Here is a 12423-nt window from a genome sequence, read left to right as displayed (position 1 = left end):
GTGTGTCCCGCTAAAATTCCGCTTCATTTCGAATGCAAATAAAAACCGTTTTGTTCCAAGAAATCATAGATTTGTCACATCCTTCATACTATACTTCTCTCTTGTATTAGTAAAGCATTTTGATTTAAACTGAACAATATATGAAAGGTTTCATCTATACACTTACACATAATAAGTATACGAATAAATACTCGGAAGAAGCCGCAGCTCAGGTATTAGAGAGATTTAAAATCGGATCGGAGGATTTAGAGTCCAGACTGCAAACCAACAGCTTACACAGGTCTTTTATAGAACCCTTTTGATTTCCTCTACTTTGTCCCTGTGATGTCATTGTCCTGCTCGCAGCCGAGCCCGACACACGTCTGGTTTCTGTCGCTTGACGCACACCCTGCGGTCCATGCGGGTCCTAATACCCCAATACAATGAAGGGGACACTAAACTGTAAACAGGTGCCGTCCTTCGGCTGAGATGTAAAACCGAGGTCCTGACTCTCTGTGATCATTCAGGAGAATGGTGGTGGTGGAGGGGAGTCCCCATTACCTGTAAAGCGCATTGAGTGGAGTATCCAGAACAGCACTATATAAGTGTGCGTAATAATAATAATTATTATTATTATTATAATTGTAATGTAAAATGCAATAAAAAAAAATATCAAACTTTGATTCAAAATAGATTAATGTAAAAACTGATAAAGCTAATGCTTTTTTCAGGGCTATAGCTGTAGCTGCGAGAAGGTTAAAAGCGCACAAGTGATCTGTCTTTCGTCAAAGTAATTGCCAGAGCAGTAAGACGCAGAGCACCATCCAGCAGCTGTAGACGATGTTCGGGGAAGAGCTAATTCTGTTTTTAGCACAGGGAGTGAGAATGAGCTCAGTCCGGCTCCGAGCAGAATCCATCCTGGTTTGGTTACAGTGCGCCTGAGGATCTTTGGATCGCAACGTAAAAAAAACAATTGCTCACATCGTGTGACTTCCACGACAGGAAGGAAAGATATCACTTAAAAAAATCAGAACTGAAGATTTGGATCCTGGGCCTCAATTTGATCAAATTATTAAAATAATAATTATTAAAATATCAAATTGTGTTTCTGCAACATTTCGTGCACAGTACGCCATTTTTATCTAAAAATAAAACAACAGTCACAACGAGAGCTTATACGCAGTCTGGGGTATATTCCCCTTTTATATTTTTGCCACTTTATATCGAACCTGTTATACTCCCAGAAGTGCACAGTAGCTTGTACAAATGTACAATTCACCACTGGTATAAACAGATGTGTGCCCTGTTTGCCTTTGTAAGCATTTGTTTAAAAAATAAGTTCACAATACGATAAAAACACAGAAAGCACAAACTTCATAATACAACGATACAAAATCAATACCAAATCATTATGCCAATTAAGTACCTATCCTTTGAAAACAGAGAACACCTTTATATCTACAAAAAACTTGACATTTGTATGTATTTTTGAATTACAAAGCAGACAGAGTAGTCCCTTAATTCAAAGATCGGATCTTGGCCAAAACAAGACAATCAGACGTGGGCTGAATTCGGAACAGGAACCTCTACTTCGTCGTTTATTGAACTTTTGATAAATGTCTGAATGAAACAGATTCGCTTTTTTAACTCTTTGATTAAAGTACACAAAAAGCACCTTCCTTCGAGCCGGAATCGAACCAGCGACCTTAGGATTCCCTAATGACTCCACTACAGTCCTCCGCTCTACCAACTGAGTTATCGAAGGGATGTCAAGCAATGCTCCCTAGCACATACTGCCCAATGTAGTGAAATGTTCCGGGTGATTTAAATCCCACTTCGACATCAAGTTTCCAACTCGTTTCCTTAGTCTTGTTTACCTTGAATTTAAGCCACGAACCAGGATTCTACTGTATAAACTTCCAGGGATATTACAAAATGTTTGATGGGGCATCAATCATTCCAGGCGGAAATTGACTCCTTTTTTTTCTCGAGGGATCATATTAAACATGTCATTAGTATCGAGAGGAGGATCACCATGAGACACAAAACAAATAGTTTCTTTCTGTCTTTATTAGAAAGTAGCGTTTGTGCTACATTAATAATATTTTCGTGGAAATAAAGAAGTTTCGAAATGTGGTTTTGAGTTAAATATTAGCGTGTTCATGTAATTAGTTTGTGTTTGTCATTACTATATATATATATTGCCATGTTACTAGAATTTGTAACTGAAGTTTACTAGTTGTGTTTTTTATGATGGTTAGACATTTGTTGATTACAATATTGTATATAATGTATAATTTGAACTACATATTTTTCAGGTGTGAATAGTTGTATATTTTAAGAATAAATTTCTAAAATAAATCATTGGCTTTATTTACTAGTTTCTACACCTATAAAAATCTTTCTTTGATGTATAATAGACCTTTAACTATATATGTATAGTAGTCTTCTAAATTTATCCGTATAATAGAACTACAACCATTTATGTATAATAAACATATAATCAATTTCATTCTAGACCAGTTACGGAGCACAGTTACACGTCTGGTATGCGTTCAATAGTCGTATATTCTACATCTTTTGCCCACTGGGATGTGCCGATTTTAACTTGGCAAACCAAGATACACATTTTCTAATGAAACCTTAATTAAAAGACAGTTTGTTTCTCGAAAGCGTGTTATGTAAAAAAAGAGAAAAACGAAAATATATGGATGGTAATCTTTCAAAGCTGAAGATTTTACTTTTGAAAAATTGACATTTTATGTACTGTATGCAGATGCATTCGCTGGTTTTAGAACTTTGCTGTACTTCCTGAATCATTTTCAGTATTATAAAGTGGGTGTAGATTTTTCTTTCAGGTTAGGACGCGAGTGTGTACATGTGTTTGATTTTCGTTTCACTGATTCTCATTGAAGATTTGGGAATTAACGACGAAAGAATCAGTTGCCTCGGAAAGCAGAAGGTTTGGTTCTCAACGATATTGAAGACACGCCCATGTAGAGCAGCGGGTGATGATTTGTGCTATAAAAGACCAAGTGCTCAAAGTGACGTCTGCGTTTACCGTTTAGACTTTTCATCTCGGGCGCACTTTTAGAAAGCAAAGATAGAGCAGTTGTGTTGAATCACATTATAGCAGCTGTCAGCAGAGTGGCGCAGCGGAAGCGTGCTGGGCCCATAACCCAGAGGTCGATGGATCGAAACCATCCTCTGCTATGTACACTTTATGCACGATTGATAAGCATACCATCAGTTTAATGAAGTGCATTAAAACTGTTTTTTTCTCTCGTGTGTATGAAAGCTTCACACTTAAGGTACTCTTTCATCTTTACCAATAGCAGATGCCCAAATGTATCTTTGGTTGTTCTGCGATCCTTCATAGTTTCCTCAATTCCTTCAAATGAACATCCATATCAAAGCAATTATGTATATATATATTACAATTAAGGTACATATTAAAAATATCAACGCACATTTGTATAATGCTCATTTAATAATGATTGTCAAGGATTGTCAAGTTCTCCAACAAATCTGTGTTCTAATTTTAAAATATTTTTGCTAAGGATACAACGGGTGTATAAATGAATTCTCCCAACAGCCAGTTAAAGAAAAATTCCACACGTGAAGATGGTTTTCTTGGACATTGACTTAGGTACTTATTTGTTTACTTGTTGTAGTTGCACACGAGTAAAACACAAAGATTTCCTGCCACATTCAAGAGGGTTTGCGAAGAAATCCCTTCAATTTTTAGCGGAGATTTTGTTTACATCATCACAATCTGAAGCACGTCCCTGAGTACGTTTGACCCACCAGCCCTTTGTTTAACAGCTGCACAGGGACACATTCCCGTTGCTTTTCACAACTCACATGTTTGTAGTTAAAGAAAATAAAATACTGTCATTTTCCTGCCAGCTGGCAGTATTTCTTCTGCACTGACTAAGAGTAACCAAGAAGTTCATTTCATCTTTCGCAGGCTGTAATCTACAGAAAAGGAAGTGAATACTTGTATTAAGCTAAATCAAGCCGACGGAGTTGCACTGCTGTTGTTTTTCTCCACTTTTCGTTAAAAGGAGAAAAAATCACTGGCATTTTTTGGAAGCATTTCTTCTGTCCTGAGAAGCAAGATTTGTATTTTATCTTTCAGAAGTTGTATGAATTTCTTGAAGTTCAGAAACAACTTGTTCCAGAAAAGAAATTAACACTTGCTTCAAAGTAAATCAAGACGTCGGTGTCTCTTGCTGTGTGTGCTCTTATCTGTCCATCTCTCTATCCTCTTCTCTCTGGCAGTCTGTGTAGAGTATCTGAATGGGATGTAACACCACTTGGAAAAGAAAAAAATTCTCAGGAAAATTCTCAGGCAGAATAAAAAATCATTATTCTCTTCTCAGTGAGATTCACAGCTCAGACTCACACTCAGACAGGATCTCAACTCCGTACTGCTCTCTATCCTCACAATCCAGAACCAGAAGATATTCAGACAATCAGTGCTGCTACATGAACAATATCAGACAGAACAGCCTGGACTCATGTCACATTTCCCCCTTTTATCTTTCCTCCCAGCCCTCTTAGAGACATAGAAGAGCTCCTGGTTCTCCTCTCTGTGAACTGGGCTCAGGGGTCACTGATCTGGCAGTTGTGGGCTCTGTTCCAGGTCGAAAGCAAGAAGGATCTATTAACGCTTTCCAGGACTTCCAAACTCTTCAGTATTACTTTCTTTACTGTATGTCAGCCTCCCAAAATGTTTATAAATGTTTTATGAGTGTGGAATTATCTTATTATTTATATACAGTATTTATGTAATAAACAACAGTAGTGACACTATGATCGGTATATTGATTATTTGTAGCCTATGGTCCGATGGTCGTGTCTACAATAATGACCATTTGACCAGTCTGTAGCTCTGAGCAGTGGGACTCAGATCACACAGAAGACCCGCCTGTGTGTGATTCCATACCAGCCCTGGGATTCAGCTACTCTCACAAATGTCTCACAGACCGTCTTATAAATTTACAATTAGATGAAGTCATGTAACAGTTTTACAGATAATTTAAATAATCAGACAGCAGTTTTGGCAGTGGATACATCTCCACATGGGAGAAAGGAACTGAAATATAGGTGCTCACTGTAAAGTAGGGAGAGGTGGTCAGACAAGCAAAACAACTTTGCAGATAATGTGAAGTGACATTGTTTTGTGTCAATCAGCTCACAGATTTCGCTTCATGTGCCTTAAGCTGTGCAATTTGTATGGTTGTTGAATGAGATTGATTTCTTCACAAGCCCAGTCAATTGACAGTGGAGAGCTTGCCGACACACACCTTCATGAAGACTCTCTTCATTGTCAAGTCGCCTCCTTTGCATACAATAGTAGCACCGACACTAAGAGAAAGGATGAGAAATAGCGTTTATCAAGCGATTGCAGTGTTTGTTTGACTGAGGATCCTTGTGTGCTGAACTGGCCTCTGGAGAAGTGTAGTGCAGTAAAACAGAAGGTTTGTGTCACTCAAGATTGTTACAGAACAGAACAATACAATTACAATACTTTTATGAGAGTAAATATTACTGGTGCATCACAGTTCTTATAATGGTGAAAACAGGAGCACCTTCTCTACATTTTTGACTGAAGTATTTAAATGGAAAGAAATACTATCACTATGCAATTCATAAATGCAATTGACCTCCTCTAAATGTTCTAGTTTGATGAAACAATGTATGGAATTAGGTGACAATATCGGAATTCATTCAAATGCTCAGGATTAATTTTCAGCAACAAAAAAAGTGCTCGGAAATATTTTACAAGAATGAAACCTTACATTCACCTAAATAAACATTCACCATCTACATTAGCAGAGAACAGTAGGACAGAAGGTTAGTGTCACTGGACACTGCATCAGAGAGGCCGATCTCTTCTCCCTCATTATGCAGGCTTACCCACTCATGATGAACTGTCCTCCAGCGATACTCAGCTGCCATCATCGACTCAGACATGACGTTCATGTACATATTATACCTTAATATGGCACTGCGTTACAATAATTTGATCAAAACAACTGGTGAAAAAAAAGATAAAGACTTTGTCCAAAAAAGAAGCATTTATACCTTTCCTCTCCTACCAGCCATTACAAGTCACCTAGTTTTTAATTTAGAGCTAGATTAAAGCTCTAGTCTCTTTGGGGGTGTGAGTTGGAATCCCACTGCTGCCAAATAAGAAGCAAAAAACACACATTTGCTGCAGAAGTAACAGGAGAATTTGTGCCATTCAGCCTCATAGCGTGATGTCATTTTCTCAGGCTCATTTTTAGATGCTTGTGATCGAATCTATGATTCTTATGAGTGTGCCCTCCATAAAGGTAGCACAGATATAACGTGCCAAGTTTTCAGAGAATCGCATTAAATACAGGTCAGAAGAAGGCGACAAAGTGTCCGCTAGGCAGTTCAGCTATTTCAACGGTGTTCTCTGTTGTTTAGGTCCAGAATGACACCCGTTACAACCAGGAAACACACAGTGTCAGGCATCAAAAAGACTTCCCAAAACCCTGATCCTCTCCTTGATCCGGTGATGGCATCCAGACATTTCCTGCAACAAAGCCAGGATACGGTCTTCAACAACACGAGTGAAAGGCTAATTCCCAGCTTTTGCAATCCTTTGCAAAGAAGGACCGCATGTGCTCAGTGTTAAATGCGCTGTTCATTATTATTATTAATAATAATAATCTATACATTATATAGTGCCTTTAAAGGTGGCTTTTCAAAGTGCTTTACAGAATGAAACCAATAAAGTTAAAAAATACACAAGATAAGCAGGATGAGAATACACAGTTAGAGGAGACAATAGATGGTGGTATTAAATACAGTAGGAACAGAGGGGTAAAGAATAGTTCATTAAAGGCTCTTCTAAAGAAGAGGGTTTTGAGTCTGGATTTGAAGGAGTTTAGAGAAGGTGACTCTCTGATATCCTTGGGAATAAAGATCCAGAGCTTTGGTACAAAACAGGAGAAGGCCCTGTCACCCATAGAGTGTAGATGGACTGGGGGACAGATAGGAGACCAGAATTAGAAGAGCAAAGGTTGTGAGGTGGGGAGTAGGGCGATAACCCAGACAGGTACTGTGGTGTCAAGCCATGGAGAGCCTTATAGGTGAGCATGAGGATTTTGAAGTTGACAGGAAGCCAGTGCAAGGAGTCCAGGACAGGAGTAATGTGATCACAGTCCAGTGCTAATTTCTTTCTTGTGGCTGCTGGTTCATTTTCAACTGTGGACTCTTAAGAAGTCCTTTATTTGACTTGATCAACACTGATCCCTAGAGGATTTTGAAAGGTTGAATCAAAATGATACATGACTCTGGTGGGACTCAAACCCACAACCTTTGAATGACTTCATTCTATCAAAGCCTAGAAGTCCAATGCGCTCTCCATTGCGCCACAGAGCCAACCGATGCATCGCTATATAAAACAGCTACAGAAAGCTGTAACTCATGCTTCTCCCGTTGTCTTTAAATTAAGCTCCATAAATATTGACAATGAGTGGCCTGTTGTCTACGAATAGATACCGCTGGGATTCACACCCAGGGTCTCCTGGTTTTTAGTGAGGCGTCTTAACCAGCTAAGCCATGGTGCCAAACCTGCTAAATGTTATCCACAACTTCAACCACCTGTGAGAAACGGGCAACTGCAGTGTTACGCCTGCTGGCTCAACAGATAATCCTTTTCGAAGTTTAAGGAGAGGATTTCTTTGTCAATTCAATTAAACATTTTAGAAATGCTGAACGATTGATGTGTTTCACGCGCAGAAATATTTTATCGTTACGTACTTTTTCTGTGCAGTAAGTTCTCCTTCAACTCCGCCCAACAACAGAGGTCGTTTTTAATACAGGAGTAAAGGCACACTGCACATCAGCAAAACATCCCGTACAGGTTTAGGGAGAGCGACATCAGTGATTGGAAGGTTGGAAGTTTCGGGTCACTTTTTTATTATAGATTCAAGCAGCCCTGAATACCTTTTCAAGAAACATTTCAGAATCCCAGTCACGTCCAGTATGATTGCTACACAGGTCTACAGTATACAATCAGAATACTGTTTGTGCATTATATAAAACACACCGCCCAAAGCATTTCTAAAACAGGAATTACATGTTTCTGAATGGCCCTCCTTTATAAATAAAATAAAAGGTCTGAAGCCTGCTCCAAAGAAGCACTTTATTCAGAGCTGACAAAGATGTGATAGGAAACATCTCGGAAAATGAAGATGCAGTCATTTCCACGCGTCGCACAACAAGAGCTGAACCCACCCGACGTTCTCAAGAGAGTAAGGTGTAAGGAGTGTGGCTGGGTGGTCTAAGTGCTGGGTTTGTGCTCCATTTTCTTCGCTGGGTTAGGTTTGAATCTTGCCACTGCTAAGTGTTGGTGGGTTAAGACCTTCCTTCTATTGCGACGTCAATGGGTAAAAGCTTTGCTTGGCAGTCTGTCGAGAGACTGAACTAGGTGTTTCAAGATAGTCTTTGTCAGCTTAACATCAAGGCATAAAAAAGCCTCATTTTGTGTTCCCAACAGCAATGCTCTTTGGTCCCTTCAGCATTATGCAGGGAACAACATCTGCCGTGATCACTTTTGAGTCAGTGTGAATCGTAGTGTGCCGCAATTGTTTTTAAAATTGGTTCTGTAGTGTAAGAAAAACCGGCCATTCAGGGACGCCAAATATGTAACTGTAGTGGCTCTCTGAAGGCACCAGTTCTGACAATTATTTATTGTAGCAGTAAATCACAAAGTTGATTCTTTTGATGGCTTTAGAGTCCAACCATGCGACATAACTCAAACAACGCACACACACAGGTGCTAATACACGAGGATACATTTATTAATACATAGAATATGCATGTAAACCTAACAGATCTTATCGAGAGGGTTATCAGAATACAAAAGATATATATTCAATCAGTTACAAAGTGTTACACATATCAAGAGGACATACGTTCAGTATATCATTCATTAAGACCGTTTCGTAAAGTGAACTTGGTTACAACTTCTACATTAGATACTCAAAACAAGTACATAACTCTTAGGAATTAAATTGATATCAACTGGTTTGGATAACAATGGAATTCTCGAGCTGTAATGCAGTGAAGTTGAATACTCATCCAATTTCTGGGGATTCAGATCTCCTGCGGGCACAAACAAACAGTTGCAGGCTGTTGCTGTCCAATCCGCGCTCTCTGGCTCGGTGCCAGGCTGTGCTGTGCGGCTTGTGACGGTGCACTGCTGATGCTCACTGTTGGCTTTAACTAGCAAAGTTTGTGCACAGGAGAAAAGATGACTGTGGGTCCCAGAAAGTCAGGAAGAGGACCGGTTCGTTCCTGATGAAGAGCTAGTTCTGAATAGTGATTCAGCTGTCCACAGTTCCGACCTGTTCACGAGGCCTGCTGCTGGTTACTCTCTGGCAACCTCCACTCTAGACTCTTAGAACAAAGGAAAGTTCTGGCACTCGGACACACTGGCCGTTCCGTGGTTGTCCGAGCTGAGTCTCAGGATGGTTAGGAGGCGCGCTGCGAGGATGTCCTGCCCTTGGGAGCCTTCTGCTCCTGGGCCGTCCTGCCCTGGAATTCTCCTTTGAATTCCCTTTAGAACAGTCCACAGAATCCTCTCCAGAATCTTACTGAATCTCCCTGAATCTTACTGAATCTCTCAGGCTCTCTGTGTTGCCTGTTTTTACCTGGAGGAACTTCAGCTCGTTGATTGGCTGAAAGTTCCATGGGCATCAGAGTCCCACGTGGGTTACTCGGCCCTACCAGCCCCTGATTGGTTGATCAAGGTGAAATATGAGTCACTTACTCCTGACACTTAGGAATGCAGTCCAGATGTCCAACTGGCACTCCCTAGACAGATAGGCACCAATGGATGACCATTGATCATGATAGCCAGGCTTAGCTAAGTGCATCCCCTTTGGGAGCTGTCCTTATCAGGAACCTTAAATCAGCCTGCATGAATAGTTTCTCTGTGGCTGCACCACAGAGATGAACACAGAAATGGGGCCTCATTTGGGAAGGCTCAGAACACTTAATTCTTTCTTATTAATAAGCCTCGCCGCTACAGTAGGCATGGTGCATTTGTCTGTGAAACTTGAATGCTGTGCTTTTTCACGCAGAATCATCGGCAGGAGCAAAGCTTATTCAATCTTTGCGCACAGCGCTCCATCAGAAATACTTTGTCCAAGTTTTGAAGAGATTGTGGGATTCTCTGCACACGCTCACATCGCGTACCTCAGACAACACCACCATTCGATGGGAAATTGATTCTACTTCTTGCAGTTGTTCCTGTGGTTGTGATAGTTACAAAGTTGCACTTTCCTCCACCTTCTGCTATAGTATTCATTGGGTGAGCTTCATCAATTGGCTCAGAAAGGTCAACTGTGCTTCGGAAAAAATCAGCAGCAGTGTCTTTATTTTGTCGGTGAGTATGGCTGTCTTTTAAAGCACATGAAAAACACGAGTTTGTGGATTTCTCCAAATAGCAACGAATTCAGCTGTGCAGAGCCTTACTGCTTTCAGAGGGTCTTTTACCGACGCTGCTGTAGTAGAGAAGTGACATAATCACAAACGCAACCATTTGTGCTGGCTGTTTAACTAAGTATTAAGCTTTTTTAACTATCACATGATTTTAACTAATTTAACATCATCTCCAGAAGAGCACCTCGCACTGCTCACTGAGCTGATGTATGTGCCCATTTCTCAAAAAATTAAATATCATCTGAACTGATTTTTTTCTACTTTAAATGCTTTCCTACTCTTTTCATATTTCAGTTAAATCTTTTATTTTGAAGTACTTTCCATTGATATTAATCCTAGTCCCGATGAATGATTCTGGGACATGGTGCGTCTTGAATAATGTTCTTATAGGTTTCAGTTTGGAAAAGTGCGCTCTCCAGAAGCTACCGAAACCTCTAATGGTCACACAAAGCTTAATGCAATAGCAACGTTTGGGGTTGAAAAAGAATATAACTTGCTATGAATATGAACACTGTTCCAGGAGGCGTGTAAGGACTATTTTGGCTCAGATCACCAATTTACCTTACATTTCTGATCCATTAATATCGCTATTGAATGCTAAAGGTAGGTCCTGGCAATACTTCTTGAGATCTTCTTTAGAAAAATTTAAAAAAATATATATATCCAGTACTAAACAAAAAGTAAAAAATACTGATTACGTGCAACTGATAAAATCTCTCTTCCAGGGACGTTGTAGCTACATGCAAATTACAATGGAAAACTTTATCAGCTTTAAAAGTTTCTTTTGCATTTATAAGACGATCAGCATGACACTCAAAACATACCTGTATTCAGTAAGCGGTGAGTCTGCTGGCTGAGCAAGTTGCCTCCTCTACACACAATAGCAGCCCTGACGCTAAGATAAATGAAAAGAAATTGCTTTTATTGGGCACTTTTCATATCCGATGAGCTTGACATCTCCCAAGGGCGATGGAGTTTTTTTGCGACACTGCTTTTCCCTTTTTTCTTCTTTCTGTACTCTGATGGAAATAAAAAGAGAAATCATGTAAGGGAAAAATGTATTTTTTTCATGGAGAAAACGTGCACCAGGAATGTTTTGTTTTGAAGAAGTGATTTAACATGATACATGACCTAATTTACTAGAGTAAATGCTCACACTGCAAGGTCTGCTTTACTACAAGAGAGAAGTAGAGTGAAAGATGTCATAATTGCACTGCGTTGTTGAAGAAAGCATCTTTTTCTTTGAATTCTAAATCAATCAGAATTTCAAAGTGAAACACAAACCCTTTGTCTAAGAGATGATATTTTAAAACTGATAAAAATGTAGAAAACACGTTTCTCACTTAGAAATTTAGGATGGGATTATTACTATTACTAGTAATTACTAGTTGCAGTGCTGAACTCACCATGGTGCAATTCAGTTACATGATTGGCCAGTGGTTTCATGGATAACGCGTCTGATGTTGCATCATGAGATTGGAGGTTCGACTTCTACCGGGTTCGTGTGTTTTTAAATCAGGCTACTCAGAAATAGAAGTCCATTATGTGAATGAACCGCACCTGAAAGCAAACGTTGGTCAGGTTTCCTTCTTTCCAGCATGAAATAGCAAATCGTTACAAAAAGCACCAGCTAATGTCCAATAGCATTAGTCATTTTAATTAACATGAATATACTGTAAGGTCTTGGTACATGGGATTGGATTTCATCCACAATTTAAAAAAGGGCAAATTATATTTATAGGCTTCAGACACATTTTAATACAAAAGTGACCTAAAACTCTGTAACTTTCAGGTTAGTTTGAACCTGTAATGAAAAAGGGGCCTGAAACTTCCATTCTGTGATGTAACTGTCTCTAAAGTCGGACGTGATGTTTCACGGATGTGCAGTGTGCCTTTTCTCTTGTCATGTTCAAAATGACTTGCTGTGTAATTTCCTGAATGCGTGTCCTGTAC

At 39.5% G+C, this 12423-nt stretch overlaps 1 protein-coding gene and 2 non-coding genes across 3 annotated transcripts in view; 1 reads left to right on the top strand and 2 right to left on the bottom strand.

Annotated features, from left to right (window-relative positions):
* LOC138242797 (zinc finger protein 271-like) overlaps positions 1-12423 on the top strand; it is a 683123-nt gene that overhangs the window by 370711 nt on the left and 299989 nt on the right. The gene's annotated exons all lie outside the window — the stretch shown is intronic.
* Positions 1657-1744, bottom strand: trnay-gua (transfer RNA tyrosine (anticodon GUA)). Its single transcript is given in 2 exon segments — positions 1657-1692; positions 1708-1744. It is a non-coding gene; the product is annotated as a tRNA-Tyr (tRNA).
* trnar-ucu (transfer RNA arginine (anticodon UCU)) lies at positions 7309-7401 on the bottom strand. The gene is made up of 2 exons: positions 7365-7401; positions 7309-7344 (listed from the first exon to the last, which is right to left on the bottom strand). It is a non-coding gene; the product is annotated as a tRNA-Arg (tRNA).

The sequence above is a fragment of the Lepisosteus oculatus genome, chromosome 14 (assembly GCF_040954835.1).
Source record: "Lepisosteus oculatus isolate fLepOcu1 chromosome 14, fLepOcu1.hap2, whole genome shotgun sequence".
In the NCBI taxonomy this organism is placed as follows: Eukaryota; Metazoa; Chordata; class Actinopteri; order Semionotiformes; family Lepisosteidae; genus Lepisosteus; species Lepisosteus oculatus.
The sequence above is the reverse complement of the archived record's forward strand: the minus strand, read 5'-3'. Positions and strand labels throughout refer to the sequence as shown.